Source organism: Canis aureus, chromosome 16, assembly GCF_053574225.1.
Source record: "Canis aureus isolate CA01 chromosome 16, VMU_Caureus_v.1.0, whole genome shotgun sequence".
In the NCBI taxonomy this organism is placed as follows: domain Eukaryota; kingdom Metazoa; phylum Chordata; class Mammalia; order Carnivora; family Canidae; genus Canis; species Canis aureus.
This window is the reverse complement of record NC_135626.1, coordinates 44,653,485-44,663,471: the sequence shown is the minus strand read 5'-3', so window position 1 is coordinate 44,663,471 and position 9,987 is coordinate 44,653,485. Positions and strand designations below refer to the sequence as shown.

Genomic DNA, 9,987 nt, shown 5'->3' with positions numbered 1-9,987 from the left:
CTTTTTTTGTAGGGGGGCTCTTCTGTGCACTGCAGGATATGTAGCATTATCCTTTGCTTCTACTCACCAGATGCCAGTAGCAGCCCACTGCTCCTACCCCAACCCCTTAGCTATGACAACCAAAAATGTCTCCAGACATCGCTGAGTGTTCCCTGGAGGGGAAAAAAAAGTTGAGAATCACTGCTTTAGAGTATATTTTAATATCTGGTAAGACTACTATTGGAGGAAGTCATGGAGAGGATATGACCACTGGTTGACCATCCTGCAGTCCCCCCACTCCCAACTCCCAAACCCCCCACCCTACACTGGACCCGGGTACTCAGCGGCTCCTCACTCCCTCTCCTGTACTTGGAATGTACAAGGTATGTTTTGCCCGCCATGCGGACAGCCAGAGGCATTTTCAGGGATGTAGTCTTGAGAGAGCCATGTGTTGTTGAGACCTTCTGGATGGTGCACATGATGGAAGGCCTCTGTGTAAATGTTTAAGATTCTCCCTTTGGTTCAGAGATCTACTCACCAGGTGGCACCCAAAACAAGCCACATGAGTTCCCTTCTTAAAACTGCCACCTGCCCTTCTGGAGTGGCCTGCCTTGTCTCCATTTCTCTGGCCCTCCCTGTAGGGGGCCAGTTTGCAAACCAGCAGCCACCACTCCCCCCACTGCTTTCCTTAGTCAGGGCCTTCTTGCTTGTTTAATTCTCCTCAGGCATCTTATAACCTACACGTCTCATTACAGAAAAAAAAAAAAACACAAAAAAATCATATTTCTATTGGGACTGCATTATGTCTGTAGATTAATGAAGGGAAAACTAAAATTTTCATGATGTTGAGCATTCCTATCCAAGAGCATGAAAATTTATATTTATTTATATTTATTGCTATTGTAAAAATAGCCTATATATGCAAGATACTGATTTGGTACATTAATTTTAAAACTCAGCACTTTCCTAATTTTTTAATTGTTGGTAGTATTTTTTCCACTGCTTATTTTGAGTTTCAAGTTATATATATATATATATATATATATATATATTCCAGTTATATATACGTTATATTCAAGTTATATATATATATATTCATATATTCTATAATAGAACTGTCCAACAGAAGTTTTTGTAATGATGGAAATGTTTAATATCTACCTTGTCCAAAATAGCAGCCACGATCTGCATATAGTTAGGAAGTACCTGGACTGTGCCTAATGTGACTAACTTTCTTTTACTTATAAAAACTTCGTTCCAAAAAACTTTTTATTATTAAATCTTGGTGGGGCTTGGATGGCTCAGTAAGTTAACTGGCCAGCTCTTGATTTCCACTCAGGTCATGATCTCAGGGTCCGGGGCTAGAGCCTCACAATGGGCTCCAAGCCAGGGACAATAGTTTTTTCTTTTTCCTAAGACTTTATTTATCTGAGAAAGAGAGAAAGAGAGAGAGAGAGAGAGCATGAGCAGTGGGGCGGGGTAGAAGCAGAGGGAGAGGAAAAAGCAGACTCCTCACTGAACAGGGAGCCCCATATAGAGCTTGCAGGACCCTGAGATCCCAACCTGAGCTGACGGCAGATGCTTAACCTACTGAGCCACTCATGTGCCCCCAAACTGACAATACTTACTTTATTTTTTTTTTAAGATTTATTTGTTTATTGCAGAGGAGGGAGGGGCAGAGGGACTCTCAGCTGAGCAAGGAGCCTGATGCGGGGCTTGATCACCTTCCTCAGAGACCATGACCTGAGCTGAAACCAAAAGTCAGTCACTTAACCCACTGAGTCACTCAGGCACCCCTGAGAACATTCACTTTATTTTTTTTTAATATTTATTTATGTATTTATTTATGATAGACATAGAGAGAGAGAGAGAGGCAGAGACACAGGAGGAGGGAGAAGCAGGCTCTATGCCAGGAGCCCGATGTGGGACTCGATCCCGGGACTCCAGGATCACACCCTGGGCCAAAGGCTGGTGCCAAACCACTGAGCTACCCAGGGATCCCCAAGAACATTCACTTTAAATGTAAACATTCACATGTGGCTTTCAGCTACCTTATTGGATAGCACAGGTCTCTATAGTTTTACTTCTTGCTTTTTAATCTCTGTATCTTGATTGATAACTATTATCTAAGTATGTCAGTTAATACTTCCAACATAGTATTAAATAAGAGTGGAGATTGTAAGCATCATTATATTGTTTCTGAGTTTTGCAGGAAAAGCTCGAGTAAGTCTTCATGAAGTGTGTGTGTGTGTGTGTGTGCATGCACATAATTCACATGTTAGGAAGCACACATGTATCAATACTTGAACATTTTTGGAAAGGTATTAAAGAACAGGTATTAAATTGGTCAAATGTCTTTTTTACATCTACAGAGATGATTATATCATTTTCCCGTTTAGTCCCATAAATGTGATAAATTTTGGATTTTTCTAATACTGAGCCACCCTTGTATTCCTGGGATAAACTGTGTTTAGTCATAATAGATTGTTGCCTGGCCTCCTACTCTAAGCAATATTGAATAGCCAGCAATCTCATCTACCTTTTCTTTTTCTCCTTCACCTGTCCAACATCTGATTTTAAGTTTTTTTAGTCCTAAGACCACTAAGAAGATCAGCAAGCTTATTCTACTTTTTACATAAAGTCCTGATTCTTCATCATTCAAAATAATTGTACTGTATCTACAGTATAATGCATTATCCCTTATTACTGTTATTGAAAAGCGAGAGAGAGAGAGAGAGAGTGAGCAACGGAGGGGCCAGGGGAGAGGGAGAGAGAATCCTCAAGCAGACTCCCTAAGCATTCAGCTTGATGGGGCTCGATCCCAGGACCCCAAGATCATGACCTGAGCCAAAATCAAGAGTCAGATGCTTCACCGACTGAGCCACCCAGGCATCCCTGTTACTCTTTATTAATATTTCAAATTAAGTATATACTTAATGCTTATCACGAGTCTTTACATCAAAATCTTTCCACTCCTATTTCTTATTGGGAGCTCACTATAGTACACTCCTCAGAAAGAGATCAAAAAAAGAAAAAAAAAAAAAAAGAGATCTATCTACCTACCTACCTATGAGGTTCACTGATCATGTCCTCTATCATCTCCATTCTTCTACTGAGGCCATCCAATCAATTTTAGATTTGAATTTGTATTACCAGAACTTATTTTTATGTTGTATTTTTGCTTAAAAATCTACGTTTCTTTTTTACGTTTCTATAAATTTCCTGTATTTTGATTCTCTGCCAGCATGTTTCCTTTTGCTTCATTCAGTATAGTTACAACAGTTGCATTTAAGTCTAGTCTGATTAACTCTAACGCGTTGGTCATCTTGGAGTCGACATCAGTGGACTGTCTTCTCCCTTTAAAACAGATCTCATCTTTTCTGACTCTTTGTATATAATTTTGCCTTGTAACCTAGACACTGTGGATTCTATTATTTTCCTCCAGATTGTTGATATTTATGTTGTAGTAGGCAATTAACTGCAAACTGTCAACACCTGTGTTGGGTGGTGTCTCGGCTCTCATTTCAGACTGACTTCAGCCTGTTTTGCCCATGTGTGTGTCCCGAGGATGAGCCAGAAACTTGGCAGGCTTTCACACTGACTTTGGGGTCCTCCATCTCTCATGATGTCTTTTCTGGGATTCCCTCCTCACTCTGTGGAAGCGGATTGCCCTAAGCCCCTTTCCTGGTTTGCCTGACAAGAAAGAGGGGGAGCTTTCCATCTGAGTTTAAGCCTTCCAAAATCTGTCTGCTGTTGCTTGTTGTTTTTGGTATTTTGCTCAGAGTTTATCTGAAGGAAGGCTGGGTAGGCTGTAACTCCATCATGTTCAAAACAGAACTTTCCTGGAAAGGATCTTTGATGTGCTAGTTTCCTGAGCTTATGGAGATTGGATTCCTCAAGTATCATTAGACATGATTGGACCTTATGCCATCCTAGCCTCTTGCATACATTCATGAATTCAATCCAGCAGAATCCTTCCTAGTTTGGGCTGCAGTTCTCAGCAAGTACCTGTGGAAGATTTGAGAGTCCTCCTATTCCTGGGTTATCCAATGCCACACTGCTTCCTTCGCTTCATCCCATGCAGATGGTGATGCCATGTGGACCTTGCAGGTTTGGGTGATGCAACACCCAATATAAGGCTGTTGTAACAAATTACCACAAACTGAGTGGCTTCAAACAACAGAAATTCATCGTCTCACAGTTCTGGCAGCCAGAAGTCTGAAATCAAGATGTTGGCAGGGCTGCGCTGCCTCTGAGGCTTCCTTGCTTTTTCCTTCTGGTGACCGCCCACAATCCTTGGTGATGCCTGGTTTGTAGATGCATCACTCCGATTTCTGCTTCTGTTGTCACTTGGCTTTTCCCTGTTTGTCTTCTGTGTGTCCAAGTATCCCTTGCTTGATAAGGATACCAGTCATTGGATTAAAGCCTATATTAATCCAATATTACCTAGTCTTAATTTGACTGCATCTACAAAGACATTTCCAAATAAGGTCAAATTCACAAGGGGTAGGACTTGAACGTATCTTTTGGGGAACACAATTCAACTATAAGAGGTGATTTGCCCCCAAGGGATTTTAGGGCAAGTAGAAGGGATGGGGTAATTTGTCATCTAGTTGTTTTTATAATAAATATATTCTAAATGTATGGAATGAAGTGACTTGTGTAACAGCACATAAATAGCAAAATACAATACAATCTGCTACGTTATTCTATGCGTTAGTAAGTTTTACTTATTTGTTTCTTTTAAAAATGAGAAACCATTTAAACAATAATATTGAAAAAAAATTTAAGAATATTTTATTTATTTATTCATGAAGGACACGGCGGGGGCAGGAGGCAGAGAGAGAGAGAGAGAGAGGCAGAGACACAGGCAGAGGGAGAAGCAGGCTCCATGCTGGGGGCCTGACGTGGGACTCCATCCCCAGTCTCCAGGATCAGGCCCTGGGCTGAAGGCGGCACCAAACCGCTGAGCCACCTGGGCTGCCCTGAAAAATTTTTTAAGGAGAAAAATCTTCCAGTTCCCTTACTACCCCTTAGGCCAAATTTTTTTTTTTTTTTTTTTTTTTGCATACCCTCTTCATCTTTTCCATATGTACCAATGCATTTTACATATTTGTAAGAAATCAAAGTTGCTAACTTTTAAGTAAAATTAAATCATCAGTATAAATTGTGTGTAATTAAGGAATTCTGTTACAAGAAATTTAATTGCTTTGCATTTTTCACTTAAAATGAAATCCATAATACCCAGGGGAATTTTCAAGACCTTGTCAGCTGCTTTAATCTTCCTTCATGAATTGCTGATACTAGTCTTAGAACTGTTCTTGTTTTCACAAAGGCCCATTATGTGATTAGATACCAAGCATGCAGTATACCTGCCCAAGATAACAATTAGGCCTCAAACATTATTATCAGCTATTTCATTAATCTCAATGAGTTTACACTGTAACAATTACAGACTGAATAAATAATTTCTGTGACTAACCAAGATTCATGACACACAGATTCCCATCAAAATCTGTATAAATTGGATGCAAAAGATTATCCTCAATTCAGATACAAATGCCTAAAATGAAATCATCCATTGCTGTAGCACAGAGGCAGATGTGCTTTGTGGTTAAGAATGAACTTTGGGAAAAAAAAAAGAATGAGCTTTAGGGTGCCTGGGTAGCTCAGTCGGTTGAGCATCTGATTCTTGGTTTTGGCTCAGGTCATGATCTCAGGATCCTGGAATCAAGCCCTACATAGAGCTTCATGCTCAGTGCAGAGCCTGCTTGTCCCTTCCCCTCTGTTTCTCCCAATGCTCTCTCTCTCTCTAATAAATAAATGAAAAATATTGATATAAAAAAAAGAATGAGCTTTGACTTTGGAATAAACTGGGTTTGGATCTTGCATTCTTGTCTTGCTGGCTGCTGAAGGTCTTAAACCTCCTTAAGCTTCAGCTTCATTATGTGGAAGTAGAGAAAACACACTTAATTCATAGGTTCTTAACAATGTGATAGGATCAAAATAATGCCTGATACTTAGGCCTTCAGCTATAGAATTGTTCAACTGCATGTTGAAGTTAATACTCAAGTATCCAATTGTTGAATAAGTATTCAAAGAGTAACAGGTCCTACAGATACTCTTCTACAAAGCATGCTGCTGACCCAACTGATCAGACTCTGGTTGAATCTTGGTTGCAATCACATTCTGGTCTACCTGGTTGTAACATTTACTTTTAAAAATACTTGAATTGGTACTTTCAACCCCCAACTTTATCACAATAATAGAGATTAGTAGTTATAAATCATAAAACTCAAAACCTAAGATAAACTTATCTAGTTTACTACGGATTTCGTTTTAATCTACATTTAAATACAATTATATGTAGTCATAAATATAGTGTGGTCCAGAATTTAATTCCAACCTGTCCCAGATTAAACTTTAGGCAGATGAGGGAAATGCTTTGAAAAGGTACTAATCTTCCTCTTCTCTCATCGCCCGGGCCCTGAGCCTATGTTGTCTCCTTGTTTATACCTACCTATGACAGGTTTGTCATTTCTTGTTCCAGGAATGTGCATCTCAGACTGCAGTTATTCAAAGTTCATAACACAGTCTTGATGGATGGTATTTATGTTTTTGCACTGTTCTTCGAACCTTCTTAATAGGTTCATTCTGTTGAGAAACATGCTTTTCCACGCTGCCTAATGCAGGTGCCTATCGCCTTTTGTGTGATAATTCATCCAGACGGAAAGTGACATCAAGAAGCCTTCATCAAGATTATTCCATGTCAGCCCAATCTTGAAGCCTGTCATATCGACCATGCAGTGGGGGAGGGCATCCCAGGAGCAAGGAGAAGCCTCAGGGTGGCAAAAACACATCCTGTTCCCACCAGTCTAGTTGGTGAGAAAGGCAGTTTGCAGGAACTCTTCTGCAATAATAAACTTGGGCAGGGAGCCAACTGATGGCGAGTGCCACATACCATGCTAAAGAGTCAGGATTGTACACGTGGTGGCTTTAGATTGCCATTCGCTCTGTATTTGCACCACAGGAGGAAGGCAGATTATGGACTGAGATAGGGCAGCAGGAAAGAGCATCTTAGGGGTGCCTGGGTGGCACGGTGGGTGAAGTGTTTGTCTTTGGCTCAGGTCATGATCCCAGGGTCCTGAGATCGAGCCCTGCAACAGGCTCCCTGCTCATCAGGAGTCTGCTTCTCCCTCTGCCTCTCCCCTTGCTCATGCTCTACTTCGCTATCTCTCTTTCAAATAAATAAACTAAATCTTAAAAAAAAAGAAAGAAGAAAAGAGCATCTTAAGTACCATCCTGTCCCCACCATCTACTTCCTGCTCAACACAGAGCACTCCCCTTGTGCTCCACCAACCCCTTCTATTCCTCTATCCTACCTCCCTGCATTCTTCTCTTTATTGCAAACATCTTGCTCGACTGTGCTTATGTGTTCACATGTGCATGTCCGCTGATAGACTGTAAGCTTCCTGAAGGTAGGAACAGGACTGCACTTCCTTTTGAATACTCAGCATTCAGCCCCAGGCCTAGAAGCAAGCAAGCATTCAATAAACTCATTATTGCACTCATTCAGTATTTAATGAGTGCCCACCACGCATTTCCTGGGGAAACTGCTAAAGGCACTAAGCACAGCACAGCAAGTAAAACAGAGAAAAGTCCTTGCCTTCATGGAGTCTGCATTCTCATCCTGAAAGCCACACAATAACTTAGGAAGTAAGCAAATAAATAAACGGGTACAATTTTAGTATGTCAGATAATGGTTAAGAGCTATGGAAAAAATAAATCAGGGGAGAGGAATCGAGGGGGCGGTTGTAAGTAGGGTGGTCTGGGAAGCTGACAGTAGAATACGAACTTGAGGAAACAAGGGAGCAGCTACGCAGATGTCCGGAATGGGGTGAGCAGGAGGGGACCAAGCAGAAGGAATTCACAGAGGAAAGCCTTGAATCAGGACCTGCCAGGTGTCCAAGGAATAGCAGAGGCCAGCACAGCTGGATTTTGGCTTTTCCTCTGAGTGGAAGGGGAAGCCCCTGAAGGATTTTGAGTGCAGGAGTGGCATGATCCCACTTCTAATCAGACATGACAGCTTTGGCGGCTGTGCTGAGAATAGCCGGAAGAGGGACACACGTTTTGCTGGGCAAGAAAAGCGGTGGCATCAGTCACCGGATGTGGAGAGAGGTGCTAGACACAGCACACAGTTTAAAGGTGGTGTTATTTAACTGGACCCACGAGTGCTTGGCTGGGGGTATCAGGGAATGAGCACAGTTAAGAACATCTTCAGTTTTGGCATAAGCAACTGGAAATATGGAGTTGTGATTTACTGAGACCACAGTAACTGGGGGGAACCACTTAACTCCCTGTCCAGATCACAACACTCTGGAGAGTGAAAGGACCTGTCCTATAGCCGGGAAAACATATGGACTGTCTTGGAAAATCTGTTTACCCTGGAGTCATGGCTCTCAATCAGGGCTGATTTTTGTTGCCACGGCAACATTTGGCCATGTCTGAAGACATTTTTTGTCACATTTGTGACCAGTAGGGGGCTGCCACTAGCACCTGGTGGGCAGAGGCCAGGGATGCAAAGGTCAGCACCTCTCCAGAAAGAATGATCTGGTCTAAAATGTCAACAGTGCCAAGGTTGAGAAATCTTGTTCTAGAGACAGGAAACAGGACGAGAAGGCCAGGTTTGCTGACATGCATAGACATAAAGATCAATGTAATCAAAGAGATATGAGGATGCTTACTTCTTCATTAGCTTATCATTTCTATTTCACCATTTACCCAAAAAAGCATATATCCTTAAACAAGAATATTAAGAGTTTACAACTGAAAGAACCTACAGACCTAATTAGCCTGATGACCAGGGGTTTCCTGGGACCCTCACCCATCCACTCCTCTGCTATCCTGTCTTTGATCAAAGGCTCTGTTCAGCTACAGCATCATTGGTACTGATGGCTTCTTGAATTTCCCAAGTATATTTAAGAAAAGGCAGTTTGAGTGCAATTTTAAGAAAGTGATAACCCATCTAAATACAGTTAGCTGTATGTGATTTTACAAGCAATGTTCTTCCTATTCAAAGCAGATTGGGGAACCTCTCAGGAAGAGCAAGATTATCAAGTGAGATGCCCGAACTCATTCTTCTCCCCATTCCATCTTCCCTCCAAAGTGGAATGAGTGAGTGAGTGAATGAATGAAGGAATGAAACACCTTTAAAATGAGTGTCATAACTCAAGGTTTTGAGTGCCAAATCTCTGTGGTCATCTTTCTCCCCCGTCCCCTTTCCCCCCGATTTGTGAACTTCTAATGAAACCTCCTACTAGCTGCCTTAAAAGCATTCTTGTAGTCCCAATAAAGTTCTTACAGTTTAGTCATTGAATGAGAAGTCCTATGACTCTTCTAGACGGATATATCTGAATGAGCCTGTTGGTTTCCCAGCAGCTAGTATCTTGAGAGTGAACATTCCAACTCTTAAGACAGTAAAGCAAATTATAGCTTTCCAATCGGCCCTAATTTTTTGCACTCAGGTCTAAGAGAGGTTTATGAACTCAAACCCTTTATTGTCTTGATTTTCTTTTTTTTAAGATTTTATTTATTTATTCATAAGAGATACAGAGAAAGAAGCAGAGGCAAAGGCAGAGGGAGAAGCAGGCTCCCCATGGGAAGTCTAATGTGGGACTCAATCCCAGGACCCTGGGATCACGACCTGAGCCAAAGGCAGATGCTCAATCACTGAGCCACCCAGGTGTCCCTATCTTGATTTTCTTCTGTGACCTCATAATGGGGTCTCAGGCTTTAGTAAAATGGGCAAAATTGCCTTTCTGTCTGTGCCTAACTACTGAGATGTTGCCCAAAGGTTTTCTTTTTGGTGGACATTCTATCAAGGCTTAGTTTTGTACTATTCCCAGGCACAAGAGGGCATTCACAGCTATTACGTAACGTGAAACTGGGTAAGGGTAGACTGTGTACGCATTCAGAACTCTGCCCTCTGTGTGGAATGTGAAGAAACAA

General features: G+C 41.6%; 1 long non-coding RNA gene across 3 annotated transcripts in view; it reads right to left on the bottom strand.

Annotated features, from left to right (window-relative positions):
• The window catches only part of LOC144286761 (uncharacterized), a 48,933-nt gene that overhangs the window by 22,464 nt on the left and 16,482 nt on the right, over nucleotides 1-9,987 (bottom strand). For all 3 annotated transcript variants that reach the window (XR_013354723.1, XR_013354724.1, XR_013354722.1), the window contains exon 3: nucleotides 68-152. This is a non-coding gene — a long non-coding RNA (uncharacterized LOC144286761). The remainder of the gene's footprint in view (nucleotides 1-67; nucleotides 153-9,987) is intronic.